This window comes from Mobula birostris, chromosome 1, assembly GCF_030028105.1.
Source record: "Mobula birostris isolate sMobBir1 chromosome 1, sMobBir1.hap1, whole genome shotgun sequence".
NCBI lineage: Eukaryota > Metazoa > Chordata > Chondrichthyes > Myliobatiformes > Myliobatidae > Mobula > Mobula birostris.
In genome coordinates this window covers 176,797,849-176,824,416 of record NC_092370.1, presented here as the reverse complement: position 1 = coordinate 176,824,416, position 26,568 = coordinate 176,797,849, and the positions used below count along the sequence as shown (strand labels likewise).

At 40.3% G+C, this 26,568-nt stretch overlaps 1 long non-coding RNA gene across 1 annotated transcript; it reads left to right on the top strand.

Moving 5' to 3' along the window:
- Window positions 1-3,890: 3,890 nt before the first annotated feature.
- Window positions 3,891-22,673, top strand: LOC140201899 (uncharacterized). Its single transcript, XR_011886980.1, has 4 exons — window positions 3,891-4,128; window positions 9,009-9,216; window positions 12,291-12,411; window positions 22,476-22,673. It is a non-coding gene; the product is annotated as an uncharacterized lncRNA (long non-coding RNA).
- The last annotated feature ends 3,895 nt before the right edge of the window (window positions 22,674-26,568 follow it).

Here is a 26,568-nt window from a genome sequence, read left to right as displayed (position 1 = left end):
CATTTTGTATTGAATTGCAGAACAGATTGAATGCCCCACTCCTGCTCATAAGATGGCACCAGAGGTTTCTGCAGACCTGGACCTTCCAGTTTGTCTGCAAAACAGTTTTATTTCTTCTCTTTTAATGATTTTTCAAGGTGGCTAAGGTCCTGTCGGCGTCCAGGATCTATAGCTGCAGTCAAACTGCGGTTCTTCACGATGATGTATTCTCGCTCTCAGAGTTTGCCGAGCAGCCTGGTGTTTTTCAATATCTCTAGGTATGGCTTGGAAGACGTGTACCCTCAGTGTGCAGTCCTGTGAACAACCTGATTCCTCGCCGGTGTGGCCGACTGAAGTATCCCAGGAGATTAAAACATCGAGACAGCAGTGTAGGTTGCTGTCAAAATAAGTTATGCTACAGATTGTAACATTGAAACAGCAAGCTGTTTGTCTCCCTCATGCTTTGGCGGGAGCAAAATCTCTCACTCCATTAGTGAGAGGGTGAGAGCCTGTCTGAGATATTGAAGTGTTGGGATGGTTTTTGATGGAATCTAGATCACTGGGGGGTGGGGGGTTTTGTTCTTGTTTGCATGGTGGGTGGTGGAGGATGATGCTTTTGTGCTTTTACTGGGGCAAATGTGGATAAGGGAGGGACATTGATTGATGCTTTGCTGCTTTTGTGCATGGGAGGTGGGAAGGGGGATTTGGGGATCTAACATTTTCTGTCATTCATTCTTTGAGATTGTTCTCTCTGCTTTGTGGATGTTTGTGAAGAGTAAGGATTTCAGGTTGTATACTTACACATTCTATAATACTAGATTGAACCTTTGACCATAGAAATATTTTCATATTTCTATGTTTCTATTACTGCTCATTAACGGATGATATTTAATTTTAAGAAGGAATGAGATTTTGGAGTAAATTCTTTTGAATTAAAACACTCATAAATAACTCAAAATTTCCAAAGAAATGAAATGGATATGCCACAAGAATATTGAAAATTTGGAGGGAAAATACAAATATAAATGTACAAGGGTTAATTTTCACACTCATCAGAGAAGTGTACTTTCATTCTGGACACAAACCTTCTGGTTTCCACTTGAATTAAATTTAATTAAGTTAAAATCTGGGAATTTCTATATTGAGTGGGCAAGTTACTCTATTAATTTACTGAACAAATGGTGAAAGTTATTAAATCACTAAGAACTTGAAAAATAGGGTGGATTACCCATAATTTGAAGGATTGGTTCCAAAATAAGCAATCTGCAGAATCCACAGGACATAGCAGACATGAACTCACATTTCATGGAAAAGTGTTAACCATTTTTCATACAGTTTTCAAAGAGACTAAAGAGCAACCCAAACTGTGTGAACTCTATGGACTGAAATGATGGAAGAGTGATATATTACAATGTAATCCCATGACCTTTTTGATGCTCGTCAGATAATCTTTTGCCTACGTCAATTGTGAAAAGTGGGAATCCTGCCAAGGACAGCAGAGATGCTTGCATCAGTTGAAAGAAACAGATTTATACAGGAAGCTCTATTAATTGTGAGATTTCTAGTTGAGACAAAATAATGGCTAATTTCAAAGCAGATGAATTAAATCGGCATGTAGCTTTCATTAGAAGAACATTATAACCATATAACTATATAACAATTACAGCACGGAAACAGGCCATCTTGGCCCTTCTAGTCCATGTTGAACGCTTGCTCTCACCTAGTTCCACCGACCTGCACTCAGCCCAAAACCCTCCATTCCTTTCCTGTCCATATACCTATCCAATTTTTCTTTAAATAACAATATCGAACCTGTCTCTACCACTTCTACTGGAAGCTCATTCCACACAGCCACCACTCTCTGAGTAAAGAATTTCCCCCTTGTGTTACCCCTAAACTTTTGCCCCCTAACTCTCAACTCATGTCCTCTTGTTTGAATCTCCCCTACTCTCAATGGGAAAAGCCTATCCACGTCAACTCTTTCTATCCCACTCATAATTTTAAATACCACTATCAAGTTCCCCCCTCAACCTTCTACGCTCCAAAGAATAAAGACCTAACTTGTTCAACCTTTCTCTGTCACTCAGGTGCTGAAATCCAGGTAACATTCTAGTAAACCTTCTCTGTACTCTCTCTATTTTGTTGACATCTTTCCTATAATTCGGTGACCAGAACTGTACACAATACTCCAAATTTGGCCTTACCAATGCCTTGTACAATTTTAACATTACATCCCAACTCCTATACTCAATGCTCTGATTTATAAAGGCCAACATACCAGAAGCTTTCTTCACCACACTATCCATGCGAGATTCCACCTTCAGGGAACTATGCACCATTATTCCTAGATCCCTCTGTTCTACTGCATTCTTCAATGCGCTACCAATTACCATGTATGTCCTAATTTGATTAGTCCTACCAAAATGTAGCACCTCACACTTATATGTAGTATATAATGTATATTATGTTACTATAATTATCATGTCCTGTGAATTAAGTTCTGAAAAGCCAATCGGACAATGTAATTTTACTCAAGTTTGACTCCACTTTGAAAACACGGCTTTAAATTATCAGTTAAAGACCAATATAAACTTGTGCATTTTTTTTCTTTTTTATTATGTATTTTTCTTTTTATTATCAATAATCTTCTTCAGAAAATGAGCAATAAGGGCCAGAAATATTTTCTTCTGGAAAATAATGATTACATTCATGCTTTTGCCTTCATTACAGTAATAAATTGTGTAAGAATATTCTGCCTTGAAAAATTATACTGTTCTAATCATTTACTTCTTTGAGATTCAAGCTCAAAGAATCAATTTTTCCCTCCAAAGGAAGAAGACTTTCTTTTAGTTGAGTTAATCCAGCGACGATAGAGCTCATTTGAGTCTCTAATCTATTAGCCCAGGCTGGCTCTTCAGAAGCTTTGTCAGTTTTTTTTAGATTTACCATTACCTGTATCGGGAATTTTTTTAGTGCTTCTCGAGGTAGCCATGGTTATAATTATCACTTTAACAGATCTGACTGAATAAAGTTAAAATTTCAAAGTTTAAGTCAGGAAAGGAAGAAATTAAAGGCAGACAGAAAGACACATGTCCACAGGCGGAAGGCGGAGTCACTGTTCTAGTCATTAAACATCAGAAAGACACTGGATTAGATTTATTGCAAACTGGTGGTTTACAGAATATGCCAAAGGGAAATCAATCACACCTTTTACCACTAAAATCTAACAAAGAATGAGTTAATAGAAATCTTCAATAAAAGAGATGCAATACCTTGGTTCATTCTTCCTCTCCAATCTAATTATATTTTGCTTTCATCTGGATGGTCTCTATAAACTAAGGGTAGGACTGGCAACTGCAAATTATCCTGAGTCTAGGTGAGTGGTAGGAAATCACATGGGGTTTGATGACCATGTAAGGGCGTACAGGTTATGGAGAAGAGCGGCAGTAGGTTTTTCTTTGAAAGGGAGTAGAGACTCAATGGGTCAAATGTAAGAAAATACTAGAGATAGTCACTTATTAGTCAACTAAACTTACTATGGTGAGTTCTATGTACAAACATTGTACTAATCCAGTTGGATCAACAGAAGTACAACGTGGTTAAGGGCAGCAATATAATTGTGTGACACTGAAAGCAAAGTGGCCCTCATCATTGAACAAGTTATGACACTCTGTAACTCACTGGGTGTACTTTCCTTGCCACAAGTTACAGGCCAATTTATGCTTTAATAATTGCATGTCAGTCACACATTATTATTTTTAACAAAATCTGGGATACCAGTTCCAAAGCATCTAAAAGTGCACCATTAGCTCATGTCATCCTCAAACGTTTGCCAAGAATCTCTTTGTCAACTGATTTATTAAGTTCACCCTAACTTAGCCCTTCACATTAGTTCAATTTTGAAAACTAAGTTAAAGACTATAAAGGAAAGCGAGCCATCTGCAACACTAAATCTGTGGCGTGAGAAGTGAAATGGTGAAGATATATACCTGGCAATGGGGCAAAAACTATCAGTGAAACAGGAAGAAAATTGTCAAAGTTGGCAAATCTGGAAGAGAGTTGAGGAGATTTCGTTCAGGTGGTGTAAGCGGATCCAGAAGTAATTTCAGAAGGGACTTGGAAAGTTACTTGAGGAAGAAGTTATTCAAGGTAAGGGACTGAGAATGGGATGCCTTCCTCTGACTCACTTGTCAGTGGTTCTGCGTTTATATGAAGGTTCATGGACAGGGAAGTGGGAAGACAGGTGAAGCGTGAAGTGAACAGCTAGTCGGTATCAGGAAAATACAGACTATTTGAACTTAATAGCAAGGTATTATTTAAAGAAATCAAGACAGTCTCCCACCTTTCTGGCTGACTTGATTGATTAGCTGGTTATAGGAAGTGTAAGTGAGCAGTTGCAACAATGAATGTATTGAGGTAGCTGTCAGTAATCAACCAAAAGCAACTGGCTCTTGCACACTCAGGAGCTGAGAAGGCCAGAGTCTTCCTTGCAACACTGAGAAGTACTCCTGGTCTTCCAGAACCAATGAAGCATGAACAATTATGTATTACTTGGACCAATAAAATGTAAATTAAACTTGCATTTCTCCAAACTGTCTGCAGCATTAAATATTTCCATAATAATTCTTAAAATGCTGGGCACATTCATTGGGACTGGGAGTTTCAGTTCTCTTTCTTCTCAGGGGCCCAAATATAATGAAAATCCATTTCCTAAATGAAGAATAAAAAAAAAACTAGCAGTCAGAATGTCCAGGTTTAGTTAGCACAAGAAAGATTAAGAGTGGAAAGGAACAAGAAAGACTCCAAGACTAAAATTGTTTCTATGTAGAAGTCTCGCCTACTCTGCAGGGATCAAATAAAGTTTGCTTACTCCAGGGCAAAGCCAGTCATTTAATTCCGGGCATCTTCAGGCAACTAAGAGTCAAGCTGCTCCCCACAATGATCTGACATTCTCATCACAGGGTATTCTCAAATAACAAGATGCGTTCCAAATTGTAATAAAGAAAATCCCTTTACAACACATTCCAAACATTATTCCTCAGCTGTAATATTTGGAAGGGAGTGAGTGTGCGTGAAGGAGAGAGATATAGATCGAATTAATTACTTTTCTGCAACCAAATAGTCTGACGCGCAGTATAGTCACAAGCACCTATCTTACATTTAGTCCATGAGTTAAAGAAACGCCTTTGCTCTGGTCTATTGCATGGTGTGACCTCACTGATAAGAATGATTGGTTGTCCTGCCGTAAGTGGTGATCAGGTCAGACCTCACAGCATAACAGTAAGAAACCATTCACCATGATCAGAGCTCAGGCAACAGGAAGAAAAATGAGGCAATCATTTCAAAATTGTGACCAAAATGGCACTGCTTGTCTTTGCTGAGGAAAAGGTAATTTGAGGTCAGCAATTCAGCTGAGTATTCCCTATCTTCATCAGTAAATTACAGATACAGGGTTTGAATTCAGTTCTAACGACTAAAAGTAAAAGAGTGACTGGTAAAATAAAAACAAGAAGTGTTTACAATCTGAATTACACAGGGAAATAACCTGTGAACTGGTACACTTTTTGTTAAGGTTATCTTTGAACTAGTTATATTTTCCAAAAATATCATCAAGAAAATTTTGCATGAGTAAGTTAATATATAGAGAAGAATGTGAGATTATTAACACATTCTTAGTCCATATTTTAAAACATTGTTAAGAACAATAAATGAATACCCAAGAGGGTTCTGCTGATCAGTTGAGATTGGCATTGACACTGAATGACTATCAATGTTTCAGCGTTGCTTTGCAAATAACATTGGACCATTAGGAGAAGCTCCGCGGGAACTCATTTTGAAATAATTAGATCCCCACATACCTCAAGGTCTTCCTTCAATCTACTGGCTATTTGCAGACATGACTGGAGTAAGCACCTTTTATGTGTGTTGCTGGAGTATATCTGCCTTTCATCGTCAATGGCTCAAGTTCAGGAGTCAGGCAAAAAAGAAAACATCCACAAAATATACTCATTTCTTCATGATCTGAACAAATAAAAGGAGGATTTCTTTTGCATAAATCCAACAAAAGAAACATGGAAGCAAAATGAACGGTTTTCAAGGATCAGTCAATATAACTCAGCAATATCTATCTCTTGTCCTTTCATTATCAGTTCAGCAGAGGCTGACATTTTTGCTCTGAAATGAGAGGATCGTTTAGTAAAAGAGTAGGATTTGACCAAGCTCGAGAACTGCCCACTGGAGCCATCAGAGATGAATGCTAGTGCACAAAACTTAACAATTAAAAGCAGAACATGCCACTCGGCCCCTTGATCCTGCTCTGTTATTAGCAAGATTGTGGCTGATCTGGTTGCTACCTCAATTTCACGTTCCTGCCTCTCCCTGATAAACTTTCATATCCCTGCTGATCAAGAACTCATCTGCTACTGCCAGGAAAACATTTGTCACTCATCTTCCACTTCACTTTAAGGAAGAGAGCACCAAAGACTCACAACTGTGTGAGAAAAAATGAATTTTACCCTCCAGGAAATCAGCTGCTTTAAAATGTCAAGCTCATATTTTACAACAATGCTGTGTGCATCTTCTCCTGTAAGAGAAAATACCCACTCCAAATCTATTCAGTAAGGAACCCTCAAGATGTTATAGAAGTAACAGTCATGAAATTATTCAGTTCAGTTTACTGTATATCTGTGACAACTCTTTGCGGGAGCTGTACAGTCAACCTTACTGCTCTGCCTTTTCTCGGTTTTTTCTTCCAATTTGAATCTACATCTAGTTCTCTTCGCAATTACTGCTGAGGCTGTTTTCACCACCCTTTTAGGGAGTCACTTTATTCACTTACCAGCCCATGGAATGCGAACATTCCTTGAGTATTCCACTTGCCCTTGGGAAAAGAGTGGTGGCCTGCTGCTGTGCTCATGGTGAGGTGTGTTCATAGAGCTGTTAGGGAAAGATGTTCATGATTTTAACCAGCAATGATGAAAGAATGATGATATATCTCCAAGTCCGGTGGTGTGCAACTTGAAAGCAAACTTGCTTTGTGCATGTTGCCTTTAATATTTTACATGGCATAGATTGTAGGCCAGAGAGGTGCTGTCGACGAAGTGTTGCTGAATTTCAGATCACAGAAGACTTGCTGTCTTACACCATCCAAGTGATCAGACAGGATTAGCTAGATCATTGTTGGGAACAATTGTCATATTCAGGTTTTGCTACTTGACCCAAGAATTAAGACAGCAACTTTATGAAACCCATTACAACTATCTCTGGGCCGGTGATCAAAGACTGGACTTTTCTGATCTATTTCACTCAATATCACACCACAAGGCAGCTTTGGACTGAAAAGCATTAGAAATCCATGAAACTCTTCGAAATTTATTTAACTTCAGCAGGTTTGGCACACCTTTACTACAGAACGGCTTCACTTTGGGTGGCCTGGTATCACAGGTGGTGGAGCACCTGCCTCGAAGCTAAGTTTGGGTAAGTTCATCCCAAATGCTCGATTCCTTTATTACTTCAGACTTCGCGTTTGAACTTTGCAAACCATATCACATTACCTCAGCAGCAATTCTATCACGTGCCAGTGTTTCTACTTTACGTTTTATGAGAAACATGTAGCTTACATTATGAAACAAAAGTTAAAGTTAGAATTGTAGCTATGGATTGAGATGAAAAACTCTTCAGTGTTTTCTAATGATTTTGAAAAAGAGCTTGTGTTCTGAATTGAAATAACATACATACTAAGCGTTCTGCTGACAATCTTTGTGCTCAATGTACTGAACAACAAAGCAAAAAAAAACTTTCAGTTTAAGGTGGTGTGATAGCTTACTGGTAGTTCGAAAGCAACAAAATTTGATTAAAAATATAATTAACCATATTTTTTTTGAAGTAAGTTGGGATAAACCATCATCACAAACAATGAAGAGGTGAGCGAAGGCAAAGCAAATTTGAGAGGTGTGCCCTGCTGGTGCGCTGCAAAATCAACACACTTGGAGTAGGAGCTGTGGGGGCTGGAGTGAACAATTCAGAGAGAAGACGAGGCAGAGGAGTTCCGATGCCAGTCCAAGTGACCTGGGTGCAAGGGTAGATCGCTCTAAGTGCTGAGCCAATTTGAAGAGGGTGAGAATGGTTTCTTCGGCAGCGAAATCTCGGCCCAGAGCAACTTACTGTGGCCGAGCCCGGGTCCGAATGCAAGCTACAATCCACTGTTCAGACAATTTAAACACCAGCCCAGATAGACTGGGGGCTCCTCTCTCCAGGATGCTAGGCTATGAGACTGACCCTGGCTGCTGTGCTTCATGTCTATGAACTTTGCGACGATTTGCCCCACTAATATAATGAACTGAATACCGAGGTTTTGGATCTACTCCGGGCTGCTCTGTGGGTTTGGATCTAAGGATTCGTTTTGGTTCAGAATGCTGTTGTTGTTGTTGTTGTTGTTGCTCTCTTTTACTGTTTGCATGATTTGTGCCTTTTTTTCACTTTTTCTGTGTGCATTGGGAGGGTTGGTCTTTATTATTTTTTATATTTGGTTCTTTTGGGCTTCCTGCTTTCTGGCTGCCTCCAAGCAAACAAATCTCAAGGTGTATAATTTATACATTTTTTGAATATTTGAATACAGAGAGGTATACCAAATATAGAAAAGTGTACCAAATATAGAGAAGTGTACTATCTTACCCCAAAACAGCTATCCAGTTTGATTCCCCAAATACAGAGGTTTAGCAGTTGGGCTGTGCAACCCTCAAATATGTTAATGAGTGAGGCTCTAGGTAAATGAACTGCATTGTCAGCTATATCGCCAATTAATTCCTGGAAGATCTTCCTTTGTTCTCTACTTACAATAAAATTTCAAATTAATTTGTCATCATTTAGCCATGTTCCTCATTGGTGACATCGCAGCCCCCCCAGTCTGTATTAACTGTAGGTACAATTGAAAGTGAACGTTAAAGAAATAGCCACATCTTGCTTATGCTCCCGATTTTTCATATATTTCCTGCAACGTGCTTCAAATTGTTTTGTTTTCCTGGTAACAGGCAATGGGGATGTGACCTGCAAAAGATAGGCTGTATGAAGGAAATATTTCCAGATGGAAACCATACAAGTAGTCTTGAACCAGCACCAGAGGAACTCACGAGAAACTGAACAATGTTCATAACACATGGATTGCTAGAAGTACATGTGACTGACAATAGGCCACAAAGTTCTTCAACACAGTTTGAAAGATTTATGCACTTCAAAGTTGTAAGTACTTTTTCACATCTCTGTACTGCATGAATCAGATGGGGAGATTGTGCATTCTGTCCACACAGCAGAGACGACACTCAAAGGACAGATCAAATTTGCCCAAATGGTATAAGATGGCTACTTTCCTGTTAATATGCAGGAATGCACTCAATACATCCTGGCTGAGATGTTCGCGAACTGCAGGCTTAGGGAAACCATTGACATGTACAATAATAAATTGCCTTTCCGTAACAATTAATTCCAGCTACAGCAACAGACACATGCTACAACTTAACATCGCTTCTGGAGCACTATTTCGCCTTCAATAATAAAAGCAAAAATCACTGCGTACTCAGCTAGACAGGCGACATTAACATTTCTAGGCAATGTTAAAGATGTAACAAGCTTTAAGAAAGAACAATGAAAAGGTCTGGGTATGGTGGAAAACAGGAGAGGTTAGATAATAACAAGAATGATGTTACAAGGCCAAATGAGGTAGTAACCAGCTAAGTAAATGAACAAGAAATGGACCAGTGAAAATAGCAAAAAAAAACGCAGATAATGGAAATACAAAATACAAAAAGAAAATACTGAAAATATACACTAAGTCAGGTTGCATCCATGGGAAGAGAAAGTCAAAAGTTGCAAGTGGATGTATTGTCATATCCACACATTCAGGTATGCATAGGTGCAATGAAAAACTTACTTGTAGCAGCATCACAGGCACATACCATCAGATAAGCAGCATTTACAAGAGAAACATAGACTACTTAAATGTTATATAAATGTTTTACAGAAAAAGAAACAACTAGAACAAAACATCTTAGTGCAAATGATGGAAGTGTTCAGTGCTGCTAAACTGTAGTGATTAGGTCAAGAAATATATGGTTGGAGCCAAGCAGTTGTTCTTGAATCTGGTGGTGTGGAACTTCAGGCTTTTGTACCTCCTGTTCAATGGTAGCTGCAAAAAGATGGTATGGTCCACATGGTGGGGATCTTTGGTAAAAGATGTTGCCTTTTTGAGACAGTACCTCCTATAGACACTATTAATGGTAAGGAGGGAAGTAACTGTGATATACTGGCCAAGCCCACTACTCTCTGCAACTTCTTACGTTCCTGTGCATTCAAGTTGCTGTACCAAACCATTATCCCACCAGTCAGGATTCTTTCAACAGTACATCTTTAGAAGTTTGTTAGCGTGTTCCATCACAAGGTGAGTCTTAACTGCTTAAGAGAGTAATGACTTCAGCATATTTTCCTTACGATTGCATCTATATGCAGGGCTAACATTTCAGATTAAAAATGCTCCACCTGAAATAACAACTTTGTTTTAGCAATGGACTCGAGTAGGTATAAATGATAACAGTAGAAGTCCTCAGATGCCGTTGTAGGTTTAGAGGCTGTGGTTATGACGTGAAACTGTTGAGCTTCATATTGGACCCACTTCGTTTCTGTTCTTCAGTCATTCTCATCTATTCATTTAAAACCCTTTTGAAAGCCCATTACCCTGAAGTGTTAACATTTTTCCTTTCTCCATAAGTGGCCTGACCTAAAAAACTTTCTAAATGCCTTGCTTACTAGTTTTACTACAAGTTGTTCAGTAAACATCACTAAACAACATCCACCACAGGCTTTGCACTCTTCACACAGTATTCTTACTATCCTTTTGGACATTTGATCCATAGGTTTCAGTGGCAAAATTCCCAGAAACTGTTTAAAATTTGAAAGTAATTTTATTCTGAGACCATGAAGTCTGTTGTTGAAACAGTGGAAATATTTAGCAAATAACAAATGAAGGAGTTTATAAAAGAACTTGCACCCCAGTTATAGAAAGGCCACAGCTGATTTGCTTCATATATAAACACTGTATTGTATCTGCTCATATCCATGTTGCGGCTGCAAATAATTAAGAAAATGTTAGTATAACATGATCCTTATTGTGACATACCTTTAGGGAATATTGTATAGAAATAGAATATTGTTTTTATGTGCTAACGATGAGGCCTCCATTCCCTTTCCTGGTGCTCCTTCTCCATCACATTTGCTATGATAATGAGATGTTCCACTCAATTGCCTCTGAAATGCTTTCCTTTCTCTTTTTCCCTTTCCCTTGACTGTAGCCTGACCTGTTTAGTTTTTTTTCTGGCATTTCCTGTTTTTCTTTTAACAAAATAAAATTGGTTAAACAATTTGGCAACGGAAGTTACTTCTTGAAAACATTTCATATGGTCTGATGAAGGTGACAGTTCAGATTTAACTTATTTTAAATATAATGACAAAGTTGAGAAGGACTCAAAACAATTGCTCATAATTTGTTGAAACCCATCTGCCCAATCCAAGGCCACCAGGACTTTTCTAACAATGAAGTATAGTCCTGCACAGCTGTAGTCTTTCAACGCCGAATTGCAAAAGGTTTTTGCAAAATTCTAAATGCTGCTAAGACAACAAACCAGGGTAACTAATCTTAGCCAAACCTTAACATAAAGTGAGCATTTTAGTTACAATTATCGAGTAATTACTATACATTTATCACACAAATCCTGAATACATCCTCTCCCACCAGCAGGACAAGACACCAGAAGTGGAATTAAATGATATACGATGGAAAGGAGAAGTGAGAATCCCCAACTTTCATCCAAGGCATCCTAAGGTTTCATGGAATTAGGTCAAACATGGACAATGAAATCTTCTCCTGATTTCCACCTATCATCCACTCTCAGTTAATGAATCAAGGGTCCTGTACGTTGAACAATACCTTGAAATATCAAAGGCACAGAATACACTCTAGGTGAGAAACTTCATTGTCCAAGGGTGGTTGAGATTCCTTCACCATTGCTATGTCTAACTCCACTCTTCAAACCCTGTTAAGAGTTTATATGTTTCAACAAGATCACTTCGTATTCTTCTCGACTCTGGAAAATCTGCTTAATTTCTCCTCAAACAACAAACCAGGATTCAATCTGGCATACTGGTATACTCCTCCCTTACATTAGGTGACTAGATCTGTTTTTGATGTTCTAAGTGTGGCAATGTCTTGCACAATATAATTGCTATAAGACATCTTTATCCATATTGAAATCTTGTTCTTTCAGAGTTGAGGAGGAATGTCTTCTATCAAGGTTCCATGAATCCTTGGAATTCCTTATTCCAATGAATTGTAAAAGCAGAATGATGGAACAGAGTTTGGCATGCAAACTACAGGAGTTTTAAGGGGTATGTGGAGAGAAAAAAAAAGATCTTTAAGCCAAGATTGAATCAGTCATGACCTTAGAGGAACAAGCTCAAAGGGTCAGCAGGCCTGTTTGTGCATTTATTTCTTATGTTCTTATCATGCTATTTAAAAGAAAAGCACTGTTTGCTGTCCAAACTGCTTGCTTAACCTGCATGTTAACCTTCAGTGATTTATGCACAAATACACCCAAGTACCTCTCAATACCAATACCTTCCAATCTCTAACCATGTAAAAAGTGGCCCACCCAACTATAGTTTTATCAAAGTGGATTATACAACATTTCTAATCATATAATATTCCATCTATTGAGCTCTCACCCATTCAACAAACTAACCTCTATCACCACTGAATCTTCTCCACATCTTTCTCACAACATGCACTGTTGCCCCACCGAGCACTGACTCTGTTTATCTTGATGCATTCATCCAAATTTAGCTTATTGGGTCCCTTGCAGCATCCCAATACTCAAAACACATCACAATATCATAAACACAGATGGTTCTTCCAGAATAAACCCATTTATGTTATTCTCTGTTTTCCTTTTCTCAATCACATGTTGGTCCTATTCAATTGAAATCTTAAATGTTCCTAGTATTCAGACTGTCTGCTCTTTTAAGGAGCGCACTAATCCTTTTCCGTTCATGTAACACTGTCCTTCACTTCTCTTGTTAACCACAAACTGGCTCTCAACTTGCTCTCATCTGTTTTACACCATCACACTTGATGTTTTCAATTCCCACATTTGAATTTAATGAAAACAACACTGGCTCTGCTTGAAACCATTTATCATTTCCCAACTTGAGCAGCACAATCCAAATGAATCAAAATTTGCCCCCACTAGAACTCCAAAGCAATTGGAAAACACAACTCAAGTAACAGCAGTAAAAAGTTTAAGTTTTGCTCATATTTACATGCTGCCCATGTAGACCAGTAACAGGCACATAAGAAAAGATGAATATTTTCTCTTTTTTAATTCAGAGTCAAAGCCTGCCATGAAGATGTCAGCCCCTGAAATGTTACAAGTTTCTCTTATTTGGTCAGAATGTTTGAAATATTCATAATTGGTGCATGCGTTTGCTAATAAAGGCAAAATCAATGATTCAAGCCATAATATTACAGATTTTGCAAGTATTGGACGTTTTGTTGATAATTAGAAAAAAAATTGCACTTTGAAAGAAAACTTGGATCTAGTTCAGAAAAGTGGGAGAGTTTGAGAGATTTTGAGAACAGCCTGGAGCTTTTTTTCTCCCAGAGGGCATGCATTGAAGGTAAAAGAGGACAAATTATTTACAAAGAGAGTGGTAGGTGCCTGGAATGCACCACCAGGGTGAAGGTGGGTATGATAGAGTAACACACACGAGATGCTGGAGGGACACAACAGGTCAGGCAGCATCGATAGAAATGAATAAATAGTTGACTTTTTGGGCCAAAACCCTTCAACAGGACTGTAAAATGGAAAGAAAGGTGGAAGACGCTGGAATAAAAAGGTGGGGGGTAAGTAAAGGAGTACTTGCTAGAAGGTGATAGGTGAAGCCACATGGGTGGGAAAGGTAAAGGGCTGGAGAAGGAGGAATCTGATACAAGAGGAGAATGGACCATGGGAGAAAGAAAAGAAGGAGGAACACAAGGGGGAGTTGATTGTCTGGTGAGGATAAGAGATAAGGCGCCAGAGTGAAGAATAGAAGAGGGAAGAGGGCGGGGAAAAATTACTGGAAGAAGAAATTGATGTTCATGCCATCAATTTGGAAGCTACCTAGACAGAATATGAGGTGTTGCTCCTCCACCATGAGTGTGGCCTCATCATTGAAAAAAAAGAGGCCATGAACTGACATTTTGGATAGGATTGGGAGAGAAAGTAAAGTGGTTGAACACTGGGAAATTCTGAATTTGGATGATGGAGCAGAGGTGCTCAACAAAGTGTTCCCCCAATTTCCGTCAGGTCTCAATGTAGAGGAGGCCATATCAGGATACAATAGACAACCCCAACAAATTCTTAGGTGAACTATTACCTCTCCTGGAAGGGCTATTTGAGGCCCTGAATGGAGGTGAGGGAGAAAGTGAATAGGCAGGTGTAGCATTGCAGGGATGTGTGCCAGGAGGCAGATTAGTCGGGGAGGAATGAATAGACAAGGAATTTAGAGATAGTGATCCCTACAGAAAGCAGCTTTGGGGGAGGGAGAGGTAAAGACGTGTTTGGTGGTAGAATCCCATTGAAAATGGCAGAAGTTACAGTAAATAATGTGTTGGATGTGGAAGCTCATGGAATGTGCTAGAGGTGTCTAAGAGGCCCTTAGATAGACACATAAATAAGTTGAGAGTCGAGGAATACAGACTTGTTTAGGCAGGTAGGATTAGTTTTAATAGACTTTTAAGACTTATAATTACTAGCTTAATTATTTCAGTACATTATTGTGTACTAAGGGGCCTGTTTCTATGCTGTACTCTTCAATGAACACCAGAATTTTATGTTAACTATCAAACAATGGCAGGGTGCTGAGTAGTGCAGAGGACCAGAAGGGTAATGGAGTGTAGACTCATGGATAATTCAAGAATGCAGGGAAGGAGCTTAAGGCAAAAAGGATAACTTCCTTTATAAGCACAGAATACAAGAATTCTTGGGTTGCAGATGGGTTGCTGTGTACTGTTCTGGACAACAAGTTACTTATGCCAGTTTGACAATTGATATACAAGAGATCAATAAAGATGTTGCCTGAGCTGCAAACTCTTAAATATGGGGTAAGGCTAGATGTTCTGATATCATTTTCTTTAAGGCAGAGGAAGATGAGGATGTGATTTTACTGAGGTATTTATAGTTATAAAGCCACTAGAAGGAATGGATAGAAAGCTATTTCCAAGAACAGCAATAAGTAAGGTCATAAGCATCCATGGCACTTCCAAGCACCACCCGTCCTCATCTTTCCTTAAAGTGCTCGAGCTGTACGTGGGTATAAAAATAGAAGGCAAATATTGGGGTTCCTGGTTATATTTCCTTAATTTTGTTCAGAGCTTCCTTTCCTTGCAAGCAGAGTCAAAAAAGTGAAAGCCAAGCCGCAGCCTGCAGTGCACATGGATATTGTAGCCAAAGCTTTCAGCAAGTCTGCCTTAACATCTAGTAAACCAACGTGGACTAAAGGTTCCTCAGAGCTACCCCAGCACACTCTGATGGACCATGGGGCTCTGTAATAGGCTATCCAAATAGCTTGTGTTTTGAGAAAAAGAAACGCCAGTTTATGTGCAATCAAAGCAATTCACTGAACCCTTGTGTTTTGATGGTCAAGGAAGGTTTACGAGGAATGACAATGGTCCTGGTGTGGCTGGTTCTGTGCCTTATAGTCTTTAGATGTGGTAAACATCACTGCCACAGGAGTAGAACACATTCATTAATTCTTCAGAATGTTGACAAGCTGTGAGATTTCCCCATCAAGACATTGATGTTGTGCTTGAGATCGAATACGAAACATTTCTATATGAGGGAGTCCATGGCCTTGCAGCAGACAAACAGGATTGTGATGGTACAATTAAAGGGGAACATGCATCACTTAAATTGTCTGGAATGTGATGATTGCATGATAAAATAAAAGGGGTTTGGGATGGATATTCTCTTCCTACGCCGGGGGCCCTCTTCTTTTTTTTTCTGCCAAGCTCAGCTTTCTAAACACAAGAGCTGCCATTTGTAAAGATCAAAAAGTTGTAAGATAAACTTCCATCTGCATTCTTTGTTTAGCTTCTGGTTGAAAATGGAAGCCAGTGTTCAGTTCTTAAAATATACAATATATTGTATATACAACAATTGTTCATCCCAGTTTGGCAAAAGAATAAATCAAGGAAGGTAGTGCAACCGTGGCTGACAAGAGAAATTAGGGATAGTATCAATTCCAAAGAAGAAGCATACAAATTAGCCAGAGAAAGTGGCTCACCTGAGGACTGGGAGAAATTCAGAGTTCAGCAGAGGAGGACAAAGGGTTTAATTAGGAAGGGGAAAAAAGATTATGAGAGAAAACTGGCAGGGAACATAAAAACTGACTGTAAAAGCTTTTATAGATATGTAAAAAGGAAAAGACTGGTAAAGACAAATGTAGGTCCCCTACAGACAGAAACAGGTGAATTGATTATGGGGAGCAAGGACATGGCAGACCAATTGAATAATTACTTTGGTTCTGTCTTCACTAAGGAGGACATAAATAATCTTCCAGAAATAGTAGGGGACAGAGGGTCCAGTGAGATGGAGGAACTGAGCGAAATACATGTTAGTAGGGAAGTGGTGTTAGGTAAATTGAAGGGATTGAAGGCAGATAAATCCCCAGGGCCAGATGGTCTGCATCCTAGAGTGCTTAAGGAAGTAGCCCAAGTAATAGTGGATGCATTAGTGATAACTTTTCAAAACTCGTTAGATTCTGGACTGATTCTGAGGATTGGAGGGTGGCTAATGTAACCCCATTTTTTTAAAAAAGGAGGGAGAGAGAAACCGGGGAATTATAGACCAGTTAGCCTAACGTCGGTGGTGGGGAAACTGCTGGAGTCAGTTATCAAAGATGTGATAACAGCACATTTGGAAAGCGGTGAAATCATCGGACAAAGTCAGCATGGATTTGTGAAAAATGTAGATGCCCTGGCCTCTACAGTTGCATGTGGCAACAAATTCCATAAGTTCACCACCATTTGGCTAAAGAAATTCCTACGCATCTTTGTTTTGAAAGGGTGCCCTTTTCTCCTAGACTGTCCCACCATGGGAAACATCCTTTCCACATCTACTCTGTCTAGGCCTTTCAACATTCAAAAGGTTGCATTGAGATCCCCCCTCATCCTTCTGAATTCCAGTGAGTACAGACCCAGAGCTATCAAACATTCCTCGTATGATAACTGTTTCATTCCTGGAATCATCCTTGTGAACCTCCTCTGGACCCTCTCCAATGCCAGCACATCTTTTCTAAGATGAGGGGCCCAAAACTGTTCACAATACTCCAGGTGAAGCCTCATCAGTGCCTTATAAAGCCTCAGCATAACATCCTTTATACAGTTTATACAGTTAAAGGTTTATACAGTTTATTTGCCACTCGGTGTGGGGCGCTGTGGGACAAGTGGCAAAGAAGAAGTGTCCGGGGTGGAGGGTGGCATGTGTGCATTCACACCCAGCCCTGAGACACCAGGCAAGGTCACTTGATTCCAAACAATTAGTTTATTGATCATTACAGAATGTCTCACTGGTGCTTCCCACTTTCTCTGCTCTCCCTTTTCCTTTTCCCAACCATGATTCCCCTCTGCCTGCCCCCTTCCTACTCTCAGTCCACAACAAAGACCCATATCAGAATCAGGTTTATCATCACTCACATATGTCAACAGCAGTACATAAAATTACTAGAGTACTGTGCAAAATTCTTAGGCATCCTAGCTATATATATGTGTCTAAGGCTTTTGCACAGTACTGTAAATGGAAAGCAGTCATCAGTTTGAAGTTGAGAAAACACAGTTTTGGAAACAAGCACTGAACGGAGCCTATCCCTCTGGAGTCCATTTTTCTGTCTTCAATTTCTGTGATGAATGACTGGTTCATCTGCATTGTTAGTATGTCTTTTTGTCTTACAGGAATTTTATCTGTGTTTGGAAATCCTTTGTGTTCTAGAAATGGTTTGTAATTTGGAAACCTTTTATAAGACCATAAGACATAGGAGCAGGATTAGGCCATTCAGCCCATCAAGTCTGCGCTGGCATTCCATTATGCCTGATCTTGGATCCCACTCAATCTCATACACCTGCCATCTTGCCATATCCTTTGATGCCCTGACTGATCAAGAAACTATCAATTTCTGCCTTAAATATACGCATGGACGTGGCCTCCACCGCAGTCTGTGGCAGAGCATTCCACAGATTTACAACTCTCTGGCTAAAAAAATTCCCTCTTACTTCTGTTCTAAAGGATCGTCCCTCAATTTTCAGGCTGTGCTCTCTAGTTCTGGATACACCCATCATAGGAAATATCCCCTCCATATCCACGCTATTTAGTCTTTTCAACATTCAAACTCAAAACAGGAATTCTGCAGATGCTGGGAATTCAAGCAACACACATAAAAGTTGCTGGTGAACGCAGCAGGCCAGGCAGCATCTCTAGGAAGAGGTGCAGTCGACGTTTCAGGCCGAGACGTCGACTGCACTTTTTTTAACATTCGGTAGGTTCCAATGAGATCTCCCCGCATTCTTCAAAATTCCAGTGAGTACAGGCCCAATGCTGCCATATGCTTCTCGTATGTTAACCCCTTCATTCCCAGAATCATCCTCATGTATCTCCTCTGGACTCTCTCCAATGAGAACACATCCTTTGAGATATGGGGCCCAAAACTGTTGACAATACGTTAAGTGCGGCCTGACTAGTGTCTTATAAAAAGTTCAGCATTATCTCTTTGCTTTTATATTCTATTTCTCTTGAAATAAATGCCAACATTGCATTTGCCTTCTTTACCAGAGACTCAGCCTGTAAATTAACTTTCTGGGAGACTTGCACATGGACTCCTAAGTCCTTCTGTACCTCTGATGTTTGAACCTTCTCCGCATTTAGTTAATAGTCCACTCTGTTGTTCCTTTTACTAAAATGCATTGCCATACATTTCCCAGCACTGTATTCCATCTGCCACTTTTCTGCCCATTCTTCCAATTTCTCTCAGTCCTGCTGCAATCACATTGCTTTTTCAGCACTACCTACCCCTCCACCTATCATCATATCATCTGCAAACTTTGCCACAAAGCTATCAATTCCATTCTCTAAATCACTGACAAATTATGTGAAAAACAGCACTCCCAATACTGACCCCTGAGGAGCACCACTAGTCGCTGGCAGACAAACAGAAAAGGCTCCTTTTATTCCCATTCGCTGCCTGCTGCCTGTCAGTCATTCCTGTATTCATGCCAATATCTTTCCTGTAATCTCATAGGATTTTATCTTGTTAAGCAGCCTTATGTGTGGTATCTTATCAAATGCCTTCTGAAAATCCAAGTAAATGACATCCACTGCCTCTCCTTTGTCCACCCGGCATGTTACTTCCTCGAAGAACTCTAACAGATTTGACAGGCAAGATTTCCCTTCACAGAAACTATGCTGTCTTTGACTTATTTTATCATTAGTCTCCAAGTACCTTGAAACATCATGCTTAATAATAGACTCCAACACTTTCCCAACCACTGACTAGCCTATAATTTCCTTTCTTTAGTCTTCCTTCCTTTTTAAAGAGTGAAAAGACATTTGCAATCTTCCAGTCCTCCGGGACCATGCCAGAATCAAGTGATTCTTGAAAGATCATGACCAATGCATCTGTTATCTCTTCAGCAACCTCTCTCAGGTCTCTGGGTTTTGACCATCTGGCCCAGGTGACTTATCCACATTAAGACCTTTGAGTTTGCCTTACACTGTTTCCTTTTTAACAGCAATGGCACTCGCTCCTGCTCCCTGACACTCACAGATCTCTGGCACACTGCTCATGTCTTCCACAGTGAAGACAGATGCAAAGTACCTATTAAGTTAATCTGCCATTTCTTGGTCCCCCATTACTACCTCACCAGCATCATTATCCAGTGGTCCAATATCAACTCTTGCTTCCCTTTTATTCTTTATATAACTGAAAAAAACTTCTGGTATCCTGCTTTATATTATTGTCTAGTCTGCCCTCATATTTCATCTTTTCCCTTCTTATAACTTTTGAGGTACATTTTGTTAGATTTTAATAGTTTCCCAATCATCCAACTTCCCACTCACTTTTATTACCTTATATACCCTTTCTTTGGCTTTTATACAGACCTTACCTTCCTTTATCAGCCACAGTTGCCTACCCCTGCCATTTGAGAACTTCTTCCTCTGTGGGACATGTCTATCCTGTGCCTTGTGAACTCTTCCTAGAACTTCAGCCATCTCTGCTCTGCCGTCATCCCTGCCAGAGTCTTAAATATGTTTTAAGAATGTTATTAGGATTTAAATGTATATCACTGAAACTAAATGAACTGTTTTTAAACTATTTTATTAGCTGGAAGTATCTTCTCCTTGGTAGGGACCCAACAGTGGGTCTGTTAGAGTCTGTTAAATCTGTTAGAGTTCTTCGAGGAAGTAACATGCTGGCTAGTGGGTATTGGCAGCTAAAATCGCCATGGACAATAAACAGCGAAATGACCTACTGTTTGAAGAATAGGTAGTTACAGCATAACCTCCCTTTAGTGAGGGCATTTGTGGGTATTTATATCAAATAGGGCTTAAGGTCTTCGTTTGAGTTTAGAACTTCATGGTCAGCAAACCCATTACCATCACAGGCTCAAGATAAAATATAGCAACTTGTAATGGAACTACATACAGGGAAAGGCTTCTCTGAGTGATCACCAGGATGAAGTGTGTTCAACCTTCTCCAAAAAAATAAGCTGCTATTTAGAAGATTAAGGGCATCTTGCAAAGGAACTGTGAAGAGAGAAGATCTCCTGTGCACGTGAGGCTGGGCCTTCCAAGTGCCCACTGCTGCAAGTTATATTCAAAGTCAAAGTTTGAAAGAACTATTGCTTGATTGGAAACCTTTGTTATATTTTAAAGTTAAAGTTACATAAGATATGGTGCACAGAGGCCAAATGATGGAAGTCTGTAGTATTTTACATAACCTGTTTTCACGTAACTTTTTTTGTGGGACCTTTTCCAGGTTGTGCTACTCTGTGAACCTTGACCAGAAGGGTTCGGTTCAAATGCTAACAGGCGTACGAGACAACTACCTACAATGTGAGGATACTGCACAACATTTTGTTGTCAGATTACATGAAATACTTGGGCTGAATGGTTGCATGATATGAGTGAAGCAAGAACTGCAGCAGATGAGTGTAACTCTAAAGGAAGGGTGATAAGGGTTAAGTGTAAGGATTAAGTGTGTGACGAGGCAGTCAGTAATTCCTGGAGATAAACTTGGCAGGGTGTCTCTATGCTGGCGACAACATTGTTTCCCCTTTGAATAACCAGTGTAAGTGCATGTTCTAAGATGCAGCAACATGTGGGGAATATCACTCTGTAGCTACAAGAGAAAGCGTGGAGCTTATCATTGGTGCCAGTAAAGCTGCCCTGCCTCCCTCTGATTATTTTTCCTCTCTTCCTCCTAACAATGCAGGGGGACACTGTGAGAGCAGTGAATAGTGTTAAATCAAAAGGAAATATTCCCAGAAAACTGTGTGTGGTGCAAAGCCGACAGAAAACTGGCATGACAGATCTTCATCCACATTTCCAGCTGATTTATGCTTTTCCAAGTAAAACCCTTATTGGAGAATTCAGAATATGATTATCTCAATCCCTGCCCCATCCAACAGTATGATCATTGTAAGTCAGTGTGACAACAGTCATTATATCAATCCAAGCTAAAGAATTGCTAAAAAATCAGAACTTTCATGGGAAATATCTAACTAAATTGGATTTCGAATGTAATTGTTTGATTTTTCAGAGACATGTCAATCTTCTAACCATTTTATGATTTTTATGAGAGCTTTTTAGACTGAAGTGATGCCACACTGAAACAATGGAAACAGTCCCAATGTAAACAGCCAATTTCAGCAATTCCATGTGGCATCACAAGATACAGCTTTAACTTCGTTGACTGTGCCCAACGGGTGGCCTTGGTTTGAATATCCATTCAGACACACAAAGTTTTGACTTTCCATTAATGTGCATAATGTAAAAAGGTGTTTTATCTCTGTGTTTATGAAGCCAGAACACTGCCATGTTCAATGGTTTCTGTATTCCTGTTCTGCAAGGTGAAAGAGAGGTATTCAGTTATTTAGAGAAATTTTTCTTCTCAGTAGCCAGCCTGGTACGGTGACAAGGCCTAGCTTAATACAAACTTACAATCCATTGTCATCAGGTTACTATTAAACAAGCTACAGATTTGGATAGCAGTGCATTTCTATTACTTACCTTGGTCACAAGGATTGATTTCTCAATGAATGAAGAAAGGGACAAATGCAATTCTTCCTCCTTTTTACCCGCGAATTGTAAAATAAAGCAATGTCAATGACTCACAATTTGTTTTATTTATTCTGGAAACAGAGCATCGGCTTCCAGGCCAATATCAATTAGCTCGGGAACCTTCTTGAGAAGCTAATGGATAGACTTTCTCTAGAACTGCAGCAAGGCATATGGCAAAAGATGTCAATGAATTTTGTAAATTGGAGAGTTCAGGGATGGCGGAAGAAGTGCCACACCTCCCCTTTCTCCTCCTCCCTCAGCTCTATTCAGGGCCCCGGACAGTCCATCCAGGTGAGGCAACACTTTTTCGTCACCAATAATAAAATAAAATAAAGTAACTGGGCCTAGAACACACATACTCTTAGACCTCTGGCATTCTCCGTATTTTACTTGCCCCCTGCCACCCACGTTGTTCTGTAGTCTGGACAGAAAACTTGCTGTTTTATGCAGAATTGGCTGATCAGTTGTGGATATTGACTATTTGGTAAATTGTACATATGGAACTCCTTGCTAGCAGTATTAATTGCCATTCACAATAGTGGTGCCAAAGTCAATCAAAACTTCAGGCGGACAGCTGATGACATTTTGAAATTAGTAAAGGCAATTGTGCCCTAGTATGTTTGACATCCTTCCAATGTTCTTATCTCATCGGTCTCCAGCACCCCTATTGTGTAAAGGGACGCTATGTTTTAGGAGGACCTTTCCGGAAAAGTCTCATTACAGAGGTCTCACTTGTCTGGCCTGAGCATTCACTGCCACAGTCACCCCAGCCTATCTCATCTGTAGTAGGCAGAGGTGTCTCCAGCAGTCTCACTTCAAAGGTCCCACTTGACTACAACTGCCTCAGGTTATCCTTGCCCAGACGTTGTCTTTAACTCTTGTCTGACCACATCTTCCACACTCCCTCCTCTTTGTCCTTTGAGGACAACATAAGTAATATTGAACTGCAAGAGTACAGAGTCTCTGAAACTCTGTGATGGTTTCATCAGGGATGGTTGGCTATGGATATAAGAAATTTACACGCAACACTCCTGGCTAATAATGGCACAAGTACCACCTCTCTTAAACAGCAGAAAGTCTAGTGCTGGTCAGTTTTGGGGACCACAATGAAGATTGCCAGCATTTCAGCAGTAATGTCACTGATGGCCTGGCTCACGCCATGTTGCACTGAGGTTGTGCTAGAAGCTGGATTCTCCAGCAGTTCTGAGGCCATGTTATTGCATTCGTGAGTCAGTCTGGAAGGTTCCCAGACTTCAATGGCACCCCCACACAGTAGGATGTAGAGATAAAGTGGGTAGTTTTATACTTTGCCTGTTTTTTCTGTGTCTTTACTTTCTTTAACTTTTGCTTACTTTCCCTGTTTTTTTTTACAAGATTCATCTAACTGCCTTTACATTTCACATCTACATTAAGCAAACACAGACCACCATACAGGCTTCTCACAGTACACACACACACACACACACACACACACACACACAAAAGATCTTACGTGACCACAACTGCCCTCAGGCTATTCTTGCCTGGACATTGTTTTTAAACCTTTGCCTTATCACAACTTCCAAAAATTCAGCTACAAGTCAATCAGGGACTTGGGTCCAGTGGTCCTGATGCATCCTCCTCTACATCAATGAGATCTGATGTAAATTGGGGGACTGCTTTGTTGAGCATCTTCATTTCACCCGCATCAAGCAGGATTTCCCAGTGGCCAGCCATTTTAAATCCAGTCCCCATTCCTATTCCAGCATTTCAGTCCACGGGCTCCTGTACTGACACGATGAGGCCACTCTCAGTGTAGAGGAGAAACACCTCATGTTCCACTTGGAGTAGCCTCCAAACTGATGGCATGAACAATGATTTCTTTAAAATCCAGTAATTTTTCCATCTCTCCCTTCCTTCTTCTTCCTTTCCCTATTCTGGCTCCACTGTCACCTCTTTACCTCACCTGCCTGTCACTCTTGGTGTCCCTCCTCCCTTCCTTTCCTCTATGGTCCACACTACTCTCTTATCAGATTCTTCCTTCTTCAGTCCTTTACCTTTTTCGCCTATCACCTCCCAATTTCTCACTTCATCCCTCCTCCCACCTCCGTCTTCTGCCTCCTTCCTCATTGTTTTCTAGTCCTGATGAAGGATCTCAGACTGAAATGTTGACTGCTTTCCATAGGTGCTGCCTGACCTGCTGGTTTGATCTATGTGCTACTCAGGGATAGAATGGGCTGGATTTCCTGGACCCAGCTCACTACCTGGAGAATCTGCCCTCCATCCCCAAATACCTGGACTTGCCTCTTCCTGATGTGAAAGGGTAAGCTTGTTGGGGGCAACTAGAGCTCAGGTGGTTGAAGTGCTGAGGCCCTGCATATGAAACATTCTGACAGACTTTGACAGGAGGGAATTCTCTGACATTTATAAACATTTAAAAGCCATCAAAACTGGCGTTAATAATTCAAAATATATTATGGATATTGAAAAATAAAAAAGATAGTAAAAATAATTCAGAAATAATGAAAATCATTCAATTAAAGTACTTTTTTTATGATTTGCATACCTCTTTGCCTTCACTAGAGAACCTCTAGTGAAATGAAGGAGGTCAGACCACTTCAGATCTGGTCCAGTAAAGGACTGGGGAAACTATCCCAGCAAAGGGACTGGAAATCCCAGCAACACTGGAGTCTGCAGGTGGATTCCACATGGAATCCATGATAGAGCATAACTTGGAACAAGGTGGAGCCAGCGACCAGCAGCGACATCCCGCAGACAGTTCACAAAACTACTTCTTCTTCTCTTAAATATGCTTTTACTACTAAACTGTATGTGGTTGAAGCCTGTAATTTACATTTTGATGATGTGTTTTTGGCCCAGCTGAACAATCTGGTGCTCTTGTTGTCTTTGGGAGAATTCACTGAGGCTGAGAGCAGAGTGTGTGACCTAAAGGTGGAGGGTGAACCCACAATCGGGTCCATTGCTCCTCACCAATTAAAGCATTGAACAAGATTGGAACCATCAAAGAATGAGAGTGGAAGGAGAGCTGCTGTTCAGTGCCACCTGCCAGCATTTGACTGGTCTCCCTTGCTTGCTGCTGCTGAAGGAAGGAGCAGGAGTCTTCCAAGTAAGGGTGGCCAGTGACCTGGAAGTGGGAGTGATTCCTCTGGAACTGCGGCTGATGTCCTTGAGAGAAAAAAAAATTAATTGCAGTATTTGGCTACAACAAGATGAGCCACAGTCATAACAAGAATCAATTAGACTGGGTAACATCAGAGATATTCTAACCATGTGTATATCTAAGATCAACAAAACAACCTGTTTCCCATCTTTAGCTTCAAGTTCATGTTTCTTGTTATTTCAACCATATGCATGTTCCTCTTTTCCAAGGTAGACCACACAGCCCATTTAACCCATACAACATAAAACAATATTGCCACTAACAAATTAACAAACAATAAAGGTGCATTTGCAGAACAAATTAAAAATTAAACAGTATCCTGCTATTGGTATTTCATATGTGATGAGACACGGACGGGGGCAGGGAGCTCTTTAGTTTTAAAAATCTATACACAGTCGGAGTCCACTATTCCTCTTCACCACATAGAAAAAGCCCACATCAGCTGGGGATGTGGAGGGGTGGATGAAACAGAATGCTAGGCCATCACGGATTTGCTCCTTCGTGGCCACCCTTTCTGGAGATGACAGGGAGTAGAGTCTTCCTTGGGGTGGACAGATTCCAGGCAGCAATTCAGTTGCGTGGTCATGGGTTTGATGCGGTGTGACTGTTGTGGCCCTTTTCTCACTAAAATCCTTTGGCAGGCTAGCACACTTGAGAGGAACTCGAGACAGCTCAGGAGAGACAGGAGGCAACTCGGGAGAAGCAGGATGCAGCCCGGAAGAAGTGGGTAGGCACATGACCTGGCAGTGAGAAGACCATCCATGGAGTGCATTGGTGATTCAGTGAAGTTGCGGGTTGTGGAGAGCAAACCAGCGGTGTCTTAAGTTCAAGATCAGGAGAATGAATGTGATGAAACTGGATAGTCTCAGTATGGTGATCTACACATAGGTAGAAGGAAGCAGTGAGATGGCAGATCCTTTCAGGGCCAAGATATCTTCCATCCAGAGCGTGGCCATGACAGGTTGGTCAAGACACGTCAAGGGAACTCAGAGATGTCTTTGTCTTGCTAACCCA